At 44.8% G+C, this 20,214-nt stretch overlaps 1 protein-coding gene across 10 annotated transcripts in view; it reads right to left on the bottom strand.

The window, feature by feature from the left end:
* ahdc1 (AT hook, DNA binding motif, containing 1) overlaps positions 1–20,214 on the bottom strand; it is a 282,613-nt gene that overhangs the window by 168,593 nt on the left and 93,806 nt on the right. Inside the window, exon 1 of one of the 10 annotated variants that reach the window (XM_073028308.1) lies at positions 1,464–1,520. The exons of the other annotated variants lie outside the window; for them this stretch is intronic. The gene's annotated coding sequence lies outside the window, so the exon portion shown is untranslated. Of the gene's footprint in view, positions 1–1,463; positions 1,521–20,214 lie in introns of those variants that run through there. 10 annotated transcript variants of the gene reach the window in all.

Genomic DNA, 20,214 nt, shown 5'->3' with positions numbered 1-20,214 from the left:
GATCAAGGGGTGGGAGAAGAGAAGCAGGGAGGGGATAGGCAGGAAAGGTGAAGAAGGAATGTAAGAGGAAAGCACTATGGGTAGTAGAAAGAGGCAGAACCATGAGGGAGGTGATAGGCAGCTGGAGGAGGAACTAAGGATAGAGTCTACCAAATGTCCTTTTAAATGCAAGATAGATCTCTTGGTTCCTTGTGATATACACACACAGTACTGTACAAAAGTGGCACATATCTATAGCAAGGGTGCCGAAGATATTTGCACAGTACTGTATTTGTCAACGTGGAGCAGAGAGTGAGTTTGGAAATCTGGAGGGAGCAAATGATGTTGGGAATGGCAAGGGTAGAGTGCCATGGGAGGGGTGTGGGAAAGGTGGCAGAGAAGGAGTGCCAGAGACAGGAGAGGATGTGGTTCAGGTGCAGACACACCCAGCCCTGAGACCACAGGCAAGGTCATTTGATTCCAAATAATTGGTTTATTGATTATTACAGAATGAGTCTCTGACACTTCCCACTCCCTCCCCGTCCCTTCCCATTTTTCCAAAATGATTCCTCTCTCCCTACCCCTTCCCACCCTCAGTTCACAATAGAGACCCATATCAGAATCAGGTTTATCATCACTCACATATGTTGTGGAATTTGCTTTTTTTGCTGCAGCAGCAGCAGTACAGTGCAATACATAAAGCAATATATATGTGCCTAAGACATTTGCACAGTTATGCACATGGTATAAGCGTCAATGAGGAGAATGATACTGAGGTCAAATCAAGACCATAAGACATAGGAGCAAAATTGGGCCTGTGCCACCATTTCATCATGGCTGATCCATTTCCCTCTCTACCCCAACCTCCTGCCTTCTCCCCATAACCTTTCATACCCTAACTAATCAGAATCTATCAAACTCCGCTTTAAATACTCAATAACCTGGCCTAAACCAAGTTTATTGTTAAGTGCACAAGCGCGGTGAGGTAGAGGAACAACAAAAACTTGTAATTGCATCACAGGCACGTAGATGCAGACAACATTCAGGATATAAATTGGGGAGGGGGGCACAGCAGTGTAGTGGTTAGCTCAGTGCTTTACAGTACAGGCAACCCAGGTTCAATTCCCATCACTGCCTGTAATGAGTTTGTACGTTCTTCCCGTGACCACTTGGGTTTCCTCCCACAGTCCAAAGAGGTACCGGTTGCTAGGATAATTGGCCATTGTAAGTTGTCCCATGCTTAGGTTAGGGTTAAATCAGGACATTGCTGGATGGAGTGGATCAAAAAGCTGGGAGGACCTATTCTGAGCTGTGTCTCAATCAATAAACAACACATAAATCATATATAAATTACACAAGAGATAAAGACAAAGGAAAAAAAAGAGAATCTTATTAATGGCAGAGCAAGTGAGGAGCTGAATAGTTTACTTTTCGTATGCTCATGTTAAGTACCCATCAATTCTGACCAATTTTTCTGGACTCACCATTGAAATATTCTGTCTGGCTGCAAAATGGCTTGGTATGGCAACTGCTCTGCATATGACTGCAGGAAACTGCAGAGAGTTGTGGACACAGCTCAGCACATCGCAGGAACCAGCCTCTCTTTTGTGGACTCTGCCTTCACTTTTTGCTGCCCCAGGAAAGCAGCCAGCATAATCAAAGACTCCACCCAGCCCGGACATTCTCTCTTGACCGCAAGAAACTGCAGAGAGTTGTGGACACAGCTCGGCACATCACAGAAACCAGCCTCCCCTCCATGAACTCTGCTGACACTTCTTGCTGCCTCAGGAAAGCAGCCAGCATAATCAAAGACACCACCCAGCCCAGACATTCTCTCTCCTCCCCTCTCCCTTGGGGCAGAAGATACAAAAGCCTGAAAGCACGTACCACCAGTCTGAAGGACAGCTTCTACCCCACTGTTATCAGACTCTTGAATGGACCTTTTGAACGACAAGATGGACTCTAGGTTGCACATCGACCTCGTTATGATCTTTCACTTTATCGTTTACCTGCACTGCACTCGATCGATAGCTTTTACACTTTATTCTGCATAGTTATTGTTTTACCTTGGACCTCTTAGTTAATGGTAGAGGTCCACGGCATAAACAAGGTTGGGAACCCCTGTTCTACCTCAATGTACTGTGTAATGATTCAATCTGTCTGAACAGTATGTGAGACAAGCTTTTCACTGTAATTGGGTACACACGACAATAATAAACCAATACCAATACTGTCCTGCAGCCTTAAGAATGAAGACCCTTATCCAATCAGACTGTTACGGTATGCACCCGATCGTGCCAGCCTCCAGATTTAGACTAATCGATTCTCCAGAGTCCCTTTAAAGATTCTGGCCCACTCTGCTAATTGGCTGCCATGTTTTGGCACCAAGATTTGGATATTTAAAGAGTTCCTGAACTCAGGCTCAGGGCTCAATCGTCAGCTCCTTTGGTTCAGTCTGCGACTATGTTTGGAAATTCTGTCTTGTTTGGATTCTCGTCAGGTTCTAGTCTAGCATCTAGTCAAGAAACCTGTTCTCATCTCAGTATCAAAATTGTGTTGATTCTAACCTCGGATAGTCCAGCATTTGGGTCCTTACCATCCATGCTTACGCCTCTCGTCACACAGACTCAACAAAGTCACAACACAAACAGTCTTTATGTTTAAAAAAAAAGCAAGGATCCCCTTATTCCCTCTCCAAATATGCCTCCTCCCTGCCCTGTCTGATTCCACGATCAGGGACACTAGACCAACGTTCAGAGTGGGTTTGAGGGAGGAATGGGGCTTGTTTTGCTGTTGTTGGTTTTTTGCTTGTTGCGTTTTGAGTTGTTCTGTCAAACATCATGGGCATGCTATGTTGGCGCCAGAATGTGTGACGACATTTTGGGCTGTTCTCAGCCCATCCTTGGGTTGTGTTGGCTGTTAACACAAATGATGCATTTCACTGTGTCTCGATGTAGATGAATCTGAATCTGTGTAATCGCAGCTGCAGGTCACTGCACATGTTATACATCAAGTGCCACTCCTGAATCAATCTGCCAACACCTGCAGGTAGATAATGAATTTCTTCTTTTCAAACGATCCACCAAAATAACCTCTAAAAGCAGCCCTTCCCATTCCCTCTACTCTCTTAGCTGCTTTGTTTTAAATTTGGGTGGAACTGTTAATGGCATTATCTTCAAATTACTGCTAGAACATAGAAGAGTACAGCACTGGAACAGGCCATTCAGCCCACAATGTTGTGCTGAACCAGCTAAAAAGCAAATCAGAAACACCCAAACACTAATCCCTCTGACCCACACCATGTCCATATCCCTCCATCTTCCTTACATCCATGTGCTTATTCAAACGTCTGTTAAAAACCTCGAACGTATTTGTCTCTACCGCCATACCAGGCAGCACATTCCAGACATCCACCACTCTCCGAGTGAAAAACTTATCCCTCACATCTCACTTGAACCTACCCCCCTTCACTTTCAATACATCCCCTCTCTCCTTCAATACATCCCCTCTAGCATTAGCTCTATTTACTAACCAGAAGACTGACTGGCAACACAAAAGGCTGAAGGAACTTAGCAAATCAGGCGGCATCTATGGAGGGGAATAAACATTCAAAGTAACACTCCAGGACATCCTGATGAAGATTCTGTTTATTCCTCTCCATAGTTGATGCCTCACCAGTTGAGTTCCTCCAGCATTTTGTATGTGCTACTCAAGATTTCCAGCACCCACAGAATCCCCTGAGTAGAGGAGCCTCAGGTCCTACACCACTATGTTCTGGACAGTTACCATCAGGCTCCTGAACCAGTTGGATAACCTCACTCACCTCACCTCTGAACTGGTCCCACAACCAGTGGACTCACTTTACAAGGACTCTTCATCTCATGTTCTCAATATTTATTCCTTAGTTATTTATTGCTATTATTTCTTCCTTTTTGTATTTTCACAGTTTGTTGTCTTTTGCACATTGGTTGAACACCCACATTAGTGCAGCCTTTCATTGATTCTGTTATGATTATTATTAATTTATTACGGATTTATTGAGTATTTCCACAAGAAAATGAATCTCAGGGTTGTATATGATGACATAATTTACTTTGTTCTCAGTATTACTTATTTTTTTTGTATTTGCACAGTTTGTCTTCTTTTGTACATTGCTTGTTTGTGTGTGGCTTTTCATTGAATCTACTCCATTTCTTTGTTCTACTGTGAATGCCGGCAAGAAAGTGAATCTCAGGATAGTACATGGTGACATACACATACTTTAATAACGAATTTACTTTGAAGCGCGATTGAACCTGGATCAGTCTTTGCAATGTCATGCCTCTCCTACCGAGGTACTTACACTTTCTTATATTTTAAGTTCATTCCCGGCTGTACTGTCCCCAGGTGTACCTGTGATCAGCAGCTACAGACAGACCACATGCTCCTGTTATAGAGGTGGATGCATCATGGATTCAGGAGTTCCTTTATTTATGCATTTATTGAGATACAGCATGGAATAGGCACTTCTGACCCTTTTAGCCGTGCTACCCAGCAACGCCCGATTTAATCCAACCCTAATCACTGGACAATTTTTTTGTGGGAGGAAACCAGAGCACCGCAGTCATGGGGAAAATGTATAAGCTCCTTACAGGCAGTGGCAGGAATTGAACCCTTGCTGTCTGTACTGTAAAGTGTTGTGCTAACAACTATGCTACTGCGCCACCCACCCGTAATGGCTGATATCTGGAATATGCTTGCAGAGGTAGTGATGGAGGTAGATACATATATTAGGGTGCCTAATACTTTTACACAGTACTGTATCTGTCAACGTGGCGTGGAGAGCGAGTTTGTAAATTGGCCGGAAGCAAAGGATGTTGGGAATGGCGAAGGTGGAGTGCCGCAAGAGGGGTGTGGAACTGTTATATATACGTGCCCAAGACTTCTACAAAGTATTTTATATTGTGAGAGGGTGTTGCTTCAAACCAGACAGTAATGGCTGATGTGAGGATGCTCTCTATGATGGAGGTGTAGACCTGCACCAATGTGTTCTGGGGAAGATGAAATCTTGAGACATCCAGGATATAAAAGGTGCTTTACAAATGCAAATCCTTAATTGAACAGAGGCATAACCCTCCATCCCAAAATAATGCGTTGTCTAATGTAGGCAAATTTACACCAGGTAATTCAACATATTCCTCTTTAATCACATTAATTACTTTAATTCTAATTACATGAAGTCAACAGGAACATTATGTCCATAGGAATAACTCGTATTCTTAAAGTATATCCTTTAAACAGTGATCTAACAATATCTGGGGCATCTGAATGAGATCTTCCCAATATCACAGTTAAGAAGAATATGGATTTCCCACATCAAAAACCAAGCCTGCATGTGGGCTCTGGGTTTTGAATCATGTCTCAGGTCTTTGGTTCAGATGTTCCTGGGGATCAACACCTCTAAGGATCTATCCTGGGCCCAATATATTGATGCAATTACAAAGAAGGCATGACAGGTGCTCTATTTCTTTAAGAGTTTGAGGAGACATGGTATGTCACCAAAGACTCATGCAAATTTCTACAGATGCATTGTGGAGATCACTCTAACTGGTGGCGTCGATGTTTGGTGTGGAGGGGCCACCGCACAGGATTGGAAAAAACTGTAGAACATTTCAGACTCAGTCAGCTCCATAATGGGCTCCAGCCTCTCCAGCATCATGGACATCTTCAAAATGCAATTCCTCAAAAAGGCAGCCTCCATCACCCAAGTCATGTCATCTTCTTATTACTACCATCAGAAAAGAGGTGCAGAAGCCTGAAGACACACACTCAACATTTTAGGAACATTTTCTTCTCTTCCACCATCAAATTTGTGAAAGGACAATGAACCTATGAAAACTACCTCACTATATATTGATTCCTATTTTCACCCTTTGCTCACGCCAGATTTTCAAACTCGCTAAATAGATAGACAGATACTTTATTGATCCTAAAGGAAACTACAGTGCCACAGTAGCATTACAAGTGCACAGATATACAAATATTAGAAGAGAATAGGATCAATGCTTGCGGGGATTTTCCCCTCTGACTGGACAAGACTAGAACCAGAGGACATAGGTTAAGGATGAATGGTGAAATATTTAAGGGGAAACGCCCTCTTCGCTCAGAGTGTTCTGGGAATGTAGAACAAGCCATCAGCAGGGGTGGTGGATGCAGCTTCAATTGTAACACTGAGAACTTTGCATAAATACTAAGCAGAAAGGTCAGCAACATGAACTAGATGGGCTGAAGGGCCAATTTTTGTACTCTTATGAACCAAGGAAGACAAGAATCGTCCATTTCGAAAACTGACAAGGGAGAAGAAAGGAGCACTGTGTGGACATAATAATCAGCATGTACTAGATGGGCCAAAGGGTCTGTACTGTAGTGCTCTGTCTTGTGTGGGATGGAGTGCTTCAGTTACAGACTGGGACTAGATGGGCTGAATTTATTTTCTCAGCAAAGGACGTGCAAGGACCCTGTACATATAACCAAATAGAGAGGTATAGAATAAGGTAGACAATAGGAAACTTCCAGCCATTACAGTGGCAGACACTAGAGGTTGTAGTTTGGGAGCAAGGGAGAAGAGACTTAGAGGGGATCTGAACTTTTCCACGCAGTGGGTGGTAGGAATCAGAACACACTGACTGAGAAGAGGTGGGCACTCTGATCATACTTAAGTACAGTATCTAGGTGAGCAGCTGAATTTGCCAAGACACAGCGTGCTGCAAGCCAAGCCCTGATGAATGGAGTTAGTGTGCATGGGGGAGTTGGTGGGCTGGCAAAGGCGTATCAAAATCAGGTTTAATATCACCGGCATATGTTCATGGAACTCGTTGTCTTTGCGCTGGCAGTACAATTAATAAAAGCTGTGAACTACAGTAAATATATAAAATAGTTAAATAACGAGTGCAAGAAAAATAGAAATAAAAAAGTATTGAGGTGTGCTCAAGGGTTCAATGTCCATTTAGAAATCGGATGGCAGAGTGGAAGATGCTGTTCCTGAATCATTGAGTGGGTGCTTTCAGGCTCCTGTACCTCCTCCATGATTGTAACAAAGAGAAGAGGGCATGTCCTGTGTGATGAGGGTACTTACTGATGGATACCACGTTTCCAAGGCACTGCTACTCGAAGATGACCTGATACTACGGAGGCTAGTGCCCATGATGGAGCTGGCTGAGTTTACAGTTTTCTGCAGCTGATTTTGATCCTGTGCTCTGGCACCCACTACCCAATCCCCCATACCAGACGGTGATGCAGCCAGTTAGAACACTCTCCAGGGTTCATCTGTAGAAGTTTGCGATTGTCTTTGGCGGTGTACCAAATCTCCTCAAACTCCTAATGAAATATAGCCTCTGTCATGCCTTCCTTGTAGCTGAAAGGGCCTGATTTTTGCTGTGTGAAGTTGTGCCGGGGGGGGGGGGGACTGATGAACTGATCCGTCATGCTTGTACTGTACACTCAACCTACCAACCACCACTACTGGCCAGTGAAAGATCACAATGACAATCTTGTCAAAGATCAACCTTACCTGCCATATGCATTTACACACTAGAAATTTGGTGTGGTGTGTTAGGGCGCAAGATGCAAGAAATAACAACATTCAACAATTATAAAGCATTATATAAAAATGCATAAATACATAAATATCAGTAAATATTTACAGTGTAAACAGTATTATGAAAAGAGAAACGCAACACAAACAAGATGCTGGAGGAACTCAGCAGGTGAGGCAGCATCTATGGAGATCAATAAACAGTCGAAACTTCGGGCCGAGTCCCGAAGAAAGGTCTCGGTCCAAAATGTTGACTGTCTATTCATTTCCATAGATGCTGCCTGACAGGCTAAGTTCCTCCAGCATTTTATGTGCAATCCCTTGGAATTCCAGCATCAGCAGACTCTCTCGCATGCATCTATGGAGAGGTATAAACAGCTAACGTTTCAGGGGCTCAACGCCAAACGTTGACTCCTTATTCCTCTCCATGGATGCTGCCTGGCCTGCTGAGTTCCTCCAGCATTTTGTGTGTTCCTCTGAATTTCCAGCATCTGCAGATTTCCTCATGTGTATGATAAAATAAGTTGTTTAAATTGTTTGCAGTGTAGAGACGGTAACAGATGGGGGGGGGGCTAATGAGAATGGTTGCTCAGATTATACAACAACTGCCACTCCACCTTTGTTTAAATTTAAATTTTTTTGCACACTACAGAAGCATTAGGCAATTGTGGCTACCCCAAAGTACAGAGCATTGCTGAATTATGTTTCCTGCCACTCAGTAAGCCTCCTTAACCCCAAAGCAGGCAGGTGAGTGCGGTGCCCTAGTACTGGGCAGAAACAACAAGGGAAGGATTCAGCCAATAGCCCTTCACGGTTAACTGGCTGAAATCACCAGATGATTTTGTGAAGAACTAACAGCGAGTAGGTTGAAAGGTCCACAAAGGCAGCATTGGCGCCAGCATCCCTTTCCATTTCATTTTCACCACAACTTGCTGCAAGCAGATTTGTTCTTAAAATAACACGCATCCATTTCTCAAAGTCCTCCCCTACTCGGGGTCTCTGCACAGCTTCGCATCTGTCAAAATCCTGCCGCAGGCTTCCTGCACACGGTAGGAATCCAACACTCACATCAGGATTTGGAGCAAGAGAGAAAGAGAGAGAGGTGGGGGGTGAGAGAGAGAGAGAGAGAGAGGGGGGGGGGAGAAAGAGGGGGCAGGGGGACAGGGTGAGGGAGAGAGAGAGGGGGAGAGGGAGAGGGAGGGGGAGAGAGGGAGGGGAGAGAGAGGGGGAGAGAGGGAGGGGAGAGAGAGGGGGAGAGAGAGAGGGGCAGGGGAGAGGGAGGGGGAGAGAGAGGGAGGGATGGTGAGGGAGGGATGGTGAGAGAGACAGGGGTGAGAGGGGGTGGGAGAAAGGGGGTGAGACAAAGGTCAGGTGAGAGAGGGGGAGAGGGGGAGATAAGGGGAGAGAGGGGTGAGAGGGGGAGAGTGGGAGAGAGGGGGAGAGAGGGGTAGGGGGAGAGGGGGAGAGAGGGGTAGGGGGAAGAGCGAATTGGGAGAGAGAAGAGGGAAGGAGAGGGGAGGGAGGGAAGCGTAGAGAGAGGGTGGAGAAAGGGGAGAGGAGTGGAGAGGGGGAGAGTGATGGGCAAGAGTGGGGGTGAGAGTGTGGGAGAGAGGGGGAGGGGGAGAGGGGGTGATGGAAGCAAGGGAGAGGGAGAAGTGAAGGAGGCGAGAGGGAGTTAGAGATAAACAGAAAGATAGAGGTGGATGCTGGGTGGGTGTGGGGGGGACACACAGCACTGAAACTGAACCAGACCTGAGGGCATGCACAGTTTCTGCTGCAGCAGAGCACTGGGTTTATTTTAACCAGCACATGTGTCGCAGTGCACAATAAGCTGATGGTAGCAATGAAACAGCTGTCTGCTTATTCACAATGTGGGAGTAATGCAGAGAAAACACTGAAATGTTTCTCTAACCGGGTGTGGGCATAACATTCAGAGCATGTTCACATCTGGCACCAGAAACACTCAACCCTCTACTCCCCTCGTCTCAGAGATTCATTGCGTTTCTGCAAATTTTCTGTCTTGAGTTCAGCCCATATGTTCAAACATACCAATCAGGCTATTCGGTCCTTCAAGTCTATTCAGTCCTATCCCTTAGTAAGCCAAACTGATTGTGAACTAAACTGCACTTCGGAATCAGAATCAGGATTAATATCACTGGCATATGTCATGAAATATGTTGTCTTTGCAGCAGCAGTACAATGCAATGCATAAATAGTAGAACAATTCTGAATTGCAGTAACTATATATATTAAATAAGTAGTGCAAAAATAGAAATAAAAAAGTAGTGAGGTAGTGTTCATGGGTTCAATGTCCATTCAGAAATCGGATAGCAGAGGGGAAGAAGCTGTTCCTGAATCGCTGAGTGTGTGTCTACAGGCTCCTGTACCTCCACCCTGATGCTAGCAATGAGAATAAGGCATGTCCTGGGTGATGGGGGTCCTTAATGATGGATGCTGCCTTTCTGAGGCACCGGTCCTTGAAGATGTCCTGGATACTACGTCTATTCCGAACTATTCTTGGTATGTATTCACCTTTCCTTGCTTACCACAGTAAGGACTGTATTATCAAAGTACCTATATATCATCATATACTTCCCTGAGATTAATTTTCTTGCAGGACAAGAAAATGTAGAAATACAATAGAATTTATGAAAAGCTATACATTAACAGAGACTGACAAACAACCAATGTACAAAAGAAGAAATATTGTGAGAATGAAAAATGAATAAATAATGCCAGGAAGATGAGTTGTAGAGTCCTTGACAGTGAGTCTGTAGTTTGTGGAGCCAGTTCAGTGAAGTTATCCACACTGGTTCAGAAGCCTGATGGTTGTGGGGTAATAACTGTTCCTGAACCTGGTGGTATGGGGCCTGAGGCTCATTGTGGTGAGTGAAGTTATCCACACTGGTTCAGGAGCCTGATGGTTGTGGGGTAATAACTGTTCCTGAACCTGGTGGTGTGGGACCTGAGGCTCATTGTGGTGAGTGAAGTTATCCACACTGGTTCAGGAGCCTGATGGTTGTGGGGTAATAAGTGTTCCTGAACCTGGTGGTGTGGGACCTGAGGCTCATTGTGGTGAGTGAAGTTATCCACACTGGTTCAGGAGCCTGATGGTTGTGGGGTAATAACTGTTCCTGAACCTGGTGGTGTGGGACCTGAGGCTCATTGTGGTGAGTGAAGTTATCCACACTGGTTCAGGAGCCTGATGGTTGTGGGGTAATAACTGTTCCTGAACCTGGTGGTGTGGGACCTGAGGCTCATTGTGGTGAGTGAAGTTATCCACACTGGTTCAGGAGCCTGATGGTTGTGGGGTAATAACTGTTCCTGAACCTGGTGGTGTGGGACCTGAGGCTCATTGTGGTGAGTGAAGTTATCCACACTGGTTCAGGAGCCTGATGGTTGTGGGGTAATAAGTGTTCCTGAACCTGGTGGTGTGGGACCTGAGGCTCATTGTGGTGAGTGAAGTTATCCACACTGGTTCAGGAGCCTGATGGTTGTGGGGTAATAACTGTTCCTGAACCTGGTGGTGTGGGACCTGAGGCTCATTGTGGTGAGTGAAGTTATCCACACTGGTTCAGGAGCCTGATGGTTGTGGGGTAATAACTGTTCCTGAACCTGGTGGTGTGGGACCTGAGGCTCATTGTGGTGAGTGAAGTTATCCACACTGGTTCAGGAGCCTGATGGTTGAAGGGTAACAACTGAAACTGCTAGTGTGGGACCCAAGATTCCTGTACCTTCTTCCTGATGGCAGCTGCGAAAAGAGACCTGGAGAAGGGTCTCGGCCCAAAACGCCTACTGCTGATTCATATCCATCAGTGCCGCCTGACCTGCTTAGTTCCTCCAGCGCCTTGTGTGTGTTGAGAAGAGAGAATATCCTGGATGGTGAAGATCCTTAATGATTAATGCCCCATGTAAGAGTGGTCAATGTTGGGAAAACAAGGAACTGCCCACTTGTGCCTCACTATATTCATATTAAAGATAGGCAAGAATAGCTTTGTTCGTCACAGGTACCTGTACTTCAAAATGTACTTGAGTGAAATGTCCTGTTTGCATCAACGATAAACACAATCTGAGGATGTGCTGGGGGCAGCCTACAAGGATCACCATGCTTCTGATACCAGCCTACAGTTACTAACACTAATTTGTACGTCTTTGGAATGTGGGAGGAAACCAGAGCACCCAGAGGAAACCCATGTGGTCACGAGGAGAACGTTCAAGCTCCTTACAGACAGTGGTGGGAACTGAACCCCCTACCCCTGGCACTGTCAAGCGTTACCCTAACCACTACACTACTGTGTCGTCTATATTCATAGGCACTGCTTCCACAATGTTTTAAGGAGAGTTTCAAAGCCAGGTGGCTTTCAAAGAAAAACAAATGCCTCAACTGTCTTAAATAGGTGATCTCTTGGTCAGAATGAGCCCTAGTTTGTGGCACAGGGGATTCTGCAGATGCTGGACATTGTGTAACAGACACAAAATGCCGGAGAAACTCAGAAGGTTAGTCAGCATCTGAGGAGAGGAATAAATAGTCATCTTTTCGGTCAAAGACCCATCAACAGGTCCACTCCACATTGACTGTTCATTTCCCTCCATAAATGCTGCCTGACTTGCTGAGTTCCTCCAACATTTTGTAGAGCCCTAGTCTGAGATTTGGGTGGTGGGGTGGAGCTACAGCTGTACCAAAGGTGCAATACCTGCTCAGCCCCCACCCCCAAATCAGGGTCATGTGAGGCCATGGGGGCAACTGGTGCATATCACAAGTCCTGATTATGCAATCACTGATGCCAAGCAGACAATGTCTGGGAGGTAGTGATATTGGCTGGGGTCACCCGGTCTTGTAGAGACACTGCCCAGAAGAAGGCAATGACAAACAAGTTCTGTTCAAACATTTCCCGAGAACAGTTATTATCATGGAGATCAGGATCGCCCACGTCATACGATACAGCACATAATGATGATCAGTTTGAGATTCACCCAAAAGAGGGAACAGGCCCATTTACCTCCACCCTGTCATGAGCCCACATGATATATTACAACTAAGTTCCTTTGCTTTTCTCAACTCTAGTGGGTGCAAGCCTAGCCTTTGCAATCCTTCTTCCCAAGACATCCCAAGCATTCCAAGTGGTCACCCTGCAAACTTTTACTGAGCTACTTCCAAGAGATTATTGCCTTTGCTTAAAGGAAGGATGTTAATCATCATGAAACGTATTGAAAAAAATGGAAAGATCCATATCATGCTTTTTACCATCTCAGAACATCCCAAAGTACAGTTTAACCAAGAACTTTGTGAAATACAGCCATTCTTGTAAGTTAGGAAATACTTCAATGGCTCAATTTAATATCAGAAAATGTATACATTTTACAACCTGAAATTCTTATTCTTCACAGACATCTACGAAACAAAAAAAAACACCAAGGAGTGAATTACAGAAAAAGGTAGGGCCCCAAAGCCCTCTCTCCCATGCATAAGCAGCAACAAAAAGCATCAACACTCCCCACTCTGCCTCCCCCCAGTTATTCCAGCAGGAAGCATCAGAAGCTGCCACCCACGAAACAAACAATAGCAAAGCCCTCCAAAAACACCAGGATCTATAGACCATCAAAAACTACAGTCCATAACCCAGCACTCTGACAATTTATAAACAAGTTCCCTAAATTAGCAACGTGCCAATGACAGGATTGGTTTAAGTCATCAAGAGAAACTCTGCTGTATTACAAGCATGGACAGAACCTCCTGTTTACCACTGAATGCTGTCATGGAATGGTCCATGCCCTTTCAGAGGACTAAAATATAAAAGCAAGGATTCAGTGTTGAAGCTTTGCAGCGCATTGGTCAGACTGCACTCGGAATATTGTGAGTAGTTTTGGGCCACTTAGCTAAGAAAGGATGCGCTGGCACTGGAGAGGGTCCAGAAGAGGTTCACAAGAATCATCACAGGAATGAAAGGGTTAACATGGGAGGAGCATTAGAGTCGTAGAAAACTATAGCACAGGAATATGCCCTTCAGCTCATCTATTTAACTACCTAGTCCCATCAAACTCCACCCAGACCCATAACATTATCGTTTGATGGTTCTGGCCTGTACTCAATGGAGTTTAGAAGAATGGGAAGGAATCTCATTGAAACCTGCCAAATATTGAAAGACCTCAATAGAGTGGACGTGGAGAGGATACAGTGGGTGAGATGAGTACCTGAAATCACAGCTTCAGAATAGGACATCCATTTAGAATGGAGAAGAGGAGGAATTTCCTTAGCCAGAGAGTGGTGTATCTGTGGCAAGTCATTGAGTATATTTAAAGCAGATTTTAAAAGGTTCGTAATTGGTCAAGGTTACGGGCAGAAGGTAGGAGAATAGGGTTGAGAGGGATAATAAATCAGCCACGACTGAATGGTGGGGCAGACTTGATGGGCCAAGAGGGCTAATTCTGCTCCTATGTCTTACAGTCTCTGAAACTCTGAAGGTGTCTTGCACCTCTAAAGGCAACAGCCTAGACACAGATGTATTCCCTCAATACTGCGCAGGAACAGGCCTTTCGGCCCACAATGTTATACCAAACCCATGCTGCTGTCTCAGCACAGAGCCTGCATTCTTGCCCCCCCCCCACCCTGTAGTGGGACTGGAACCCACAACGCCCTGAATCAGAGGCACAGAACTCCAGCTCCAAGCCACAGCCAATACTAGCAGAAAGAGGCAAAATGTATTTAATATCCCTGCACACAGCGGGAGGTGCATCAGCCACTGAGCTACAGTGAAAATGGTGCTGCAGTCAAGACTATTATTACAAGGAAGTTTCTTGTAACATTTGATTACCACCCCCTCCGATTTCTGCTGGCTCTCGGTTACTGAATCCCCAACAGGTTTGTTCTGCATTCACCTCACAGTCTTACTCCCTCTACTCCCTGGAACCTCTGTTTCCAGAAAAGAGCCCACTTCCTTCCCGTCGCTTCCTACTCATGAAGCCCTTTCAAAATCCAATTCCTTCAATAATCTTTGGTCTCTCCCTTAACCTCATCCCTTCTCTAATCTGGAAAACATGTTGGGCTCATTCTGACCTTTCAGCCTGTCCGATTCATACAAAAGCTTGTTTGCTTGCAGACTGCAGAGTTCAACACGCAGCATTTTTGGCTGGAGTCAGGGTTTTATGCTTTGACTCTTGGTAAGATCACCCGTGCCAAACAAGTCAAAGGGTAGAGGCCAGATTGAAAGTGGCCCACTGATCCTACATGTTCGGGGGACCAGCTCAGGACTAACAAAGCTCAGAGTTTACCAAACAACTCTGAATAGTAAAACAATACTATTACGGAAACAGCATGAAGAATCCATCTATATCCGGGTGTGGTGATGTTCCCGCATCTCCACCCGGGACTTTTGTGACTGATAGTTGTGAAAACTGAGATGAGGCTACTGACGTGATGAAAGAAGCTTTGAACACCGCCAGGGATGTAAGATCTTCATCGCTGCCCTAAATGCCAGCGGCGTAACAGGCACAGTAACATACCCAACAATTTACATATGGAATTGGAAAAAACGTGCTATTTTCAGCATACATCTCCAAATTATTACCTCAGTTACAGATATCACAACCTGCTCATCTGCATATGGTGATTCAGTCTCAAAAATATACCTTGAAAACACTACACAGAGACCACATGGGATAAACTGACAACATCTCACTCCCCATTTCTATGAGAGTTCAGGACACAGGAACAGAATTGAGCCATTTAGCCCATTGAGTGTGCTCCACCATTTCACCATGGCTGATCTAATATCCCTCTCAATCTCATTCGCCTGTCTTCTCCCTATTTCTAATCAAACTCTGCTTTAAATGACTTGACAGCCACAGCCAACTTTGGTAATGATGCACCATCAATAACTCACTCTGAGACGTAAGATGCGAGGTATCGGCTTTTATTGACTGGAAGAATGAACAACACTACATCCTGGAGAATGAGGCCGGGCTCAGGCCTCAATCGCCTTTATACAGGGGTCTGTGGGAGGAGCCACAGAAGCAGTCAGCAGGGGTCTGTGGGAGGAGCTACAGGAGCAGTCCAGACAGGTATATGTAGTTCACCACAGGTAACGAATTCCACAGATTCAGCAAACACTGACTAAAGAAATTCCTCCTAATCTCTGTTCTAAAGGAATGCCCTTCTATTCCGAGGATGTGCCCTCTGGGTCCTAGATTCTCCCACTGTTGGAAATACCCTCTTCACACCCAATCTATCTAGGCATCTCAATATTCAGTAGGCTTCAATGAGATCCCCCCCCCACCCCCATCCTCCTCCTCTTAAACTCCAACAAGTACAGGCCTGAAGCCATCAAATACTCCTCATACATTAACCCTTTTATTCCTGGGATCATTCTCATGAACCTCCTTTGGGCCTTCTCCAATATCAGCACATCCTTCCCTAGATATGGGGCCCAAATAACGTCAGTCCATTTATTGCTGGAAAACATCCAAGGTTTTTGCAAATATATAAGTAATAGTGCATGGTGTCAAGTCACAACAAAATGAATTTTATACTATATTTTCCATCCTTACAATCCTACTCATAGATTATTGACTAATGAAAATGCAGGGTTGAGAGTTAGCTGTAAATTCCCCGGAATCACATTGGCAAGTAGGCAAGAAACAACCAACAAAGGATACTCAGCATTCTCTGAAACAAACGTCACTCTTTTTCAGGAAATACAGCAACGGATTTATACAGAGTGATCTCCCACAAACTGCTGTTCGTGAGGATAGATTTCAAAGTTCAGTGTTTCAGGTTTTCACATTTCACTTCACTCACCCCAACATTGACATGCTCCCACCAACCTAAGGACCTGCTTTCAAGGATTCTTCATCTTATGCTGATGTACAGCACAGAAACAAGTTCTTCTGCCCAAATCACCCATGCTAACCAAGACACCCTGCTAAACTAGTCCCAGTTGCCTGCAGTTACCTCATATCCCACGAACCACTGAGCATATCTACATGAAACACTGTTGTAGGAAAGCATTGTCCATCATCAGAGATCCTCACCACCCAGGTCAGGCTCTCTTCTCACTGCTACCATCAGGTAGAAGGTACAAGGGCATCAGGAATCACACCACCAGGTTCAAGAATAGTTACTACCCCTCAACCATCAGGCTCTTGAACAAAAGGGGATACCCACACACATTTGCCCTATTATTGAAATGCTTCCACAACCAATGATCTCACTTTAAGGACTCTTTATCTCATTATTTCATGTTCTTGTTATTTATTGCTAGTTATTCATATTTGCATTTGCAGTTTGTTGTCTTCTGTACTCTGGTTGATCTTTCATTGATCCTGCCACAGTTACTGTTCTATAACTTATTAAGCTTACCCACAGGAAAATGAATCTCAGGATTGTTTGTACATGTACCCTGATAATAAGATTTATTAACCATATTTTTAGGCTCAACCATCAAGCTCTTGAACCAGAGGGGAAATCTTCAGTCAACCCAACACTGAACTGTTGCCACAAGCTATGAACTTACTTTCAATATTTATTGTTTATTTATTTATTATTATTTCTTTCTTTTTGTATTTGCACAGTTTGTTGTCTTCTGCACTCTGGTTGAATGCCCAAGTTGAGTGCGGTCTTGCATTGATTCTGTTATGGTAATTATTCTGCTATGGATTTACTGAGTATGCCCACAAGAAAATGCTTCTCAGGGTTGTATAGTACTGTGCAAAAGTCTCAGGCACATATATATAGTTAGGGTGCCTAAGACTTTGTCAAGGTATTGTAGTAATTTTATGTATTGCACTGTACTGCTGCCACAAAAAAAAACAAATTTCGTGACATATGTGAGTGATGATAAACCTGATTCTGATATGGGTCTCTATTGTGGACTGAGAGTGGGAAGGGGGCAGATAAAGGGGAATCATGCTTGGAAAAAGGGGAAGGGAGAGGCGAGGGAGTGGGGAGCACCAGAGAGGCATTCTGTAATGATCAATAACCCAACTGATTGGAATCAAATGACCTTGTCTGGTGTCTCCTGGCTGGGTGTGTCTGTACCCGTGTCACCCCTTGCCCCTGGCACTCTGTCTCTGCCACCTCTCTCACACCTCTGCCATGGCACTCCAACCTTACCGTTCACAACATTCTTTGCTTGCACCAGATTTACAAATTCGCTCTCTGCTCCATGTTGAGAAATACAGTGTATGTATACACACACACACACACACACACACACACACACACACACACACACACACACACACACACACACACACACACACACACACACACACACACACACACACACACACACACACACACACACACACACACACACACACACGAAACCAAGACTCTTGCACAGTATTGAATATGGTGACATCTATATACTTTGATAATACACTTACTGTGAACTTCTGAACATTGAGGACTACTCGCTGAAACTTCAATCTGTGGGTTACAGTCTGACCAAGCTCCTGCACAGCGCTAAGCTTCGATCTGGAAGTGGAGACTGGTAAAAGAACCTCACGGAAGAGCACATACAACTACTATTCAATCCTGTACTGAGCCATCTCATACTCGGTTCACCACACTGTTCATTTTCCAAAAGTAACCTCGTGCCCATGAAATTCGTACTGCCAAAAGGCAAGGGATAGAGATCACAGCTCAAAGTAAATTTATTATCAAAGTACATATATGTTATCATATACAACACTTAGATTCATTTTCTTATGAGTATTCTCAATAAATACAAAGAAACAAATTAGAATCAATGAAAAACCACACACGATAGAGACGGACAAACAACCAATGGACAAAAGACAACAAACTGTGCAAATAGGAAAAGAAAAAAATATATAAATATCAAAAACATGAGTTGTAAAGTCCTTATAATTGAGTCCATAGGTAGTGGAATCAGTTCAGTGTTGGGGTGAGTGAAAGTTATCCACACTAGTTCAGGAGCCGATGGTTGAGGTGTAATAACTGTTACTAAACTTGCAGGTGTGGGTCCAAAGGCTCCTCCTGATGGCAGCAGTGAGAAGAGAGCATTTCTGGATGGTGGGTGTCCTTGAAGATTGATGCTGCTTTCCTATGATAGTGCTCTTTGTAGATGTGCTCATTGGTGAGGAGGGCTTCACCTTTCCTTGCCACGATGTGTTAAACCACAAGGGAGTGACGGATCAGTGCGATCCTTTCTGCATGGCGACCACAGCAGCAATGTTCCACTGAGCGCAGGGCCCAGGCATGAGCTGAAACACCCAAGTGTCCAGTAACACCTTCCCCGCATACAGGAGTCAGGTAGTTCTTGGATAGTGAGGGGGGAATGTCCTCCGCTCTGGTCAAGAAGGGTCTGAGCCGAGGGTGGGACAGGGCTGTTCTGTGCACAGGATTGCAGCTACATTTGGAGGGGTATGTGGGAGAGTTAAGACATGTGGGCTCAGCAAAAAGCTGGCTGCGTGAGGGGAAACTGTTGGGATTCCGAGTTAAAACTGCATAGGCGAAACAACCGCTAACTTACATTTCTTGCAGTCTGGTGGTGTTGACAGTATGTTCTCCCTGACACCGAGGACAACAAACACACACTAAAATGCTGGGTGACTGGGAGATCAGTCTCCCTTGTGGATCACCGCTCAACAATTCATGAAGGGTCTCAGCCCCAAACATCGACTGTTTACTCTCTTCCACAGATGCTGCCTGGGCTGCTGAGCTCCTCCAGCATTTAGTGAGTGTTGCTTTGGATTTCTAGCATCTGTAGATTTTCCCTTGTTTGTGAATCCACAAAGAAGACTGATCTCCCAGTCAACTATCATTTTAATTTTTCACCCCACTCAAGTCTGGACTGGAAATCAAGCACCAACATGCACCGATCCCACACTAATCGCATTTCTTGTCATTCTCCTACCCACCTACTTGTCTACTTTCCCCGGATTCCACCACATCGCACACAAGGGCGATTTAAGGTGCCCAGTTATGCTGCCAACCCTCACTTCTTTCACAAAATATAAAACAACGTTGCACTTTTCACCGTCATATCTAGGCCAAATTCTTCAGCTGAACCTTGTCCCCTCCGATGGTCCGAACTGAACAACTGACACTTTGCATTGCCAAAAGCACGTTATCCCAGTAAATCAGCTCAGATGAACTGTACTCACTTTGCAATCACATCTTTATCAGCTCACAGCTAAATATATACATTCTAATATTCAGGAACATCGTGGAGTGCTGCCACTGATCCTGAGAGCCACAGGCCTGTGTGTGTCAACAGTGAAGTCTCCTGGAAGCTCCTCCAGTTTTGTTATTAACCTTGAGATGTCTGAAGTCTCCAAGATCTTCCTAGTCACGCAAGAGCAAACAAAACCAAGGTCACAGACTTCTCCCGCCCCACTGTTTGGAAACTGCAAGGAACATCTTCCATTTCCTTAATCTCCACAAAGAGATACCCTCGGGATCAATCATACAGCTTAAAAATAGGCCCTGCCGCTCAACCGCAGTGCATGCCAACTAAGATTCTCATCTAAGCTAGCCCCTTGTGCTTTCATTTGGCCCCTACCCCTCTAAATCAGGGGTTCCCAATGTGGTGTCCATGGACCCCTTGCTTAATGGTATTGGTTTATGACATTAAAAAGGCTGGGGACTGCTGCTCTAAACCTTTCCTATCCATGTACCTGTCCAAGTGCTTTTTAAA

This window comes from Hemitrygon akajei, chromosome 24, assembly GCF_048418815.1.
Source record: "Hemitrygon akajei chromosome 24, sHemAka1.3, whole genome shotgun sequence".
In the NCBI taxonomy this organism is placed as follows: Eukaryota; Metazoa; Chordata; class Chondrichthyes; order Myliobatiformes; family Dasyatidae; genus Hemitrygon; species Hemitrygon akajei.
This window is presented reverse-complemented; position numbering and strand designations above follow the sequence as displayed.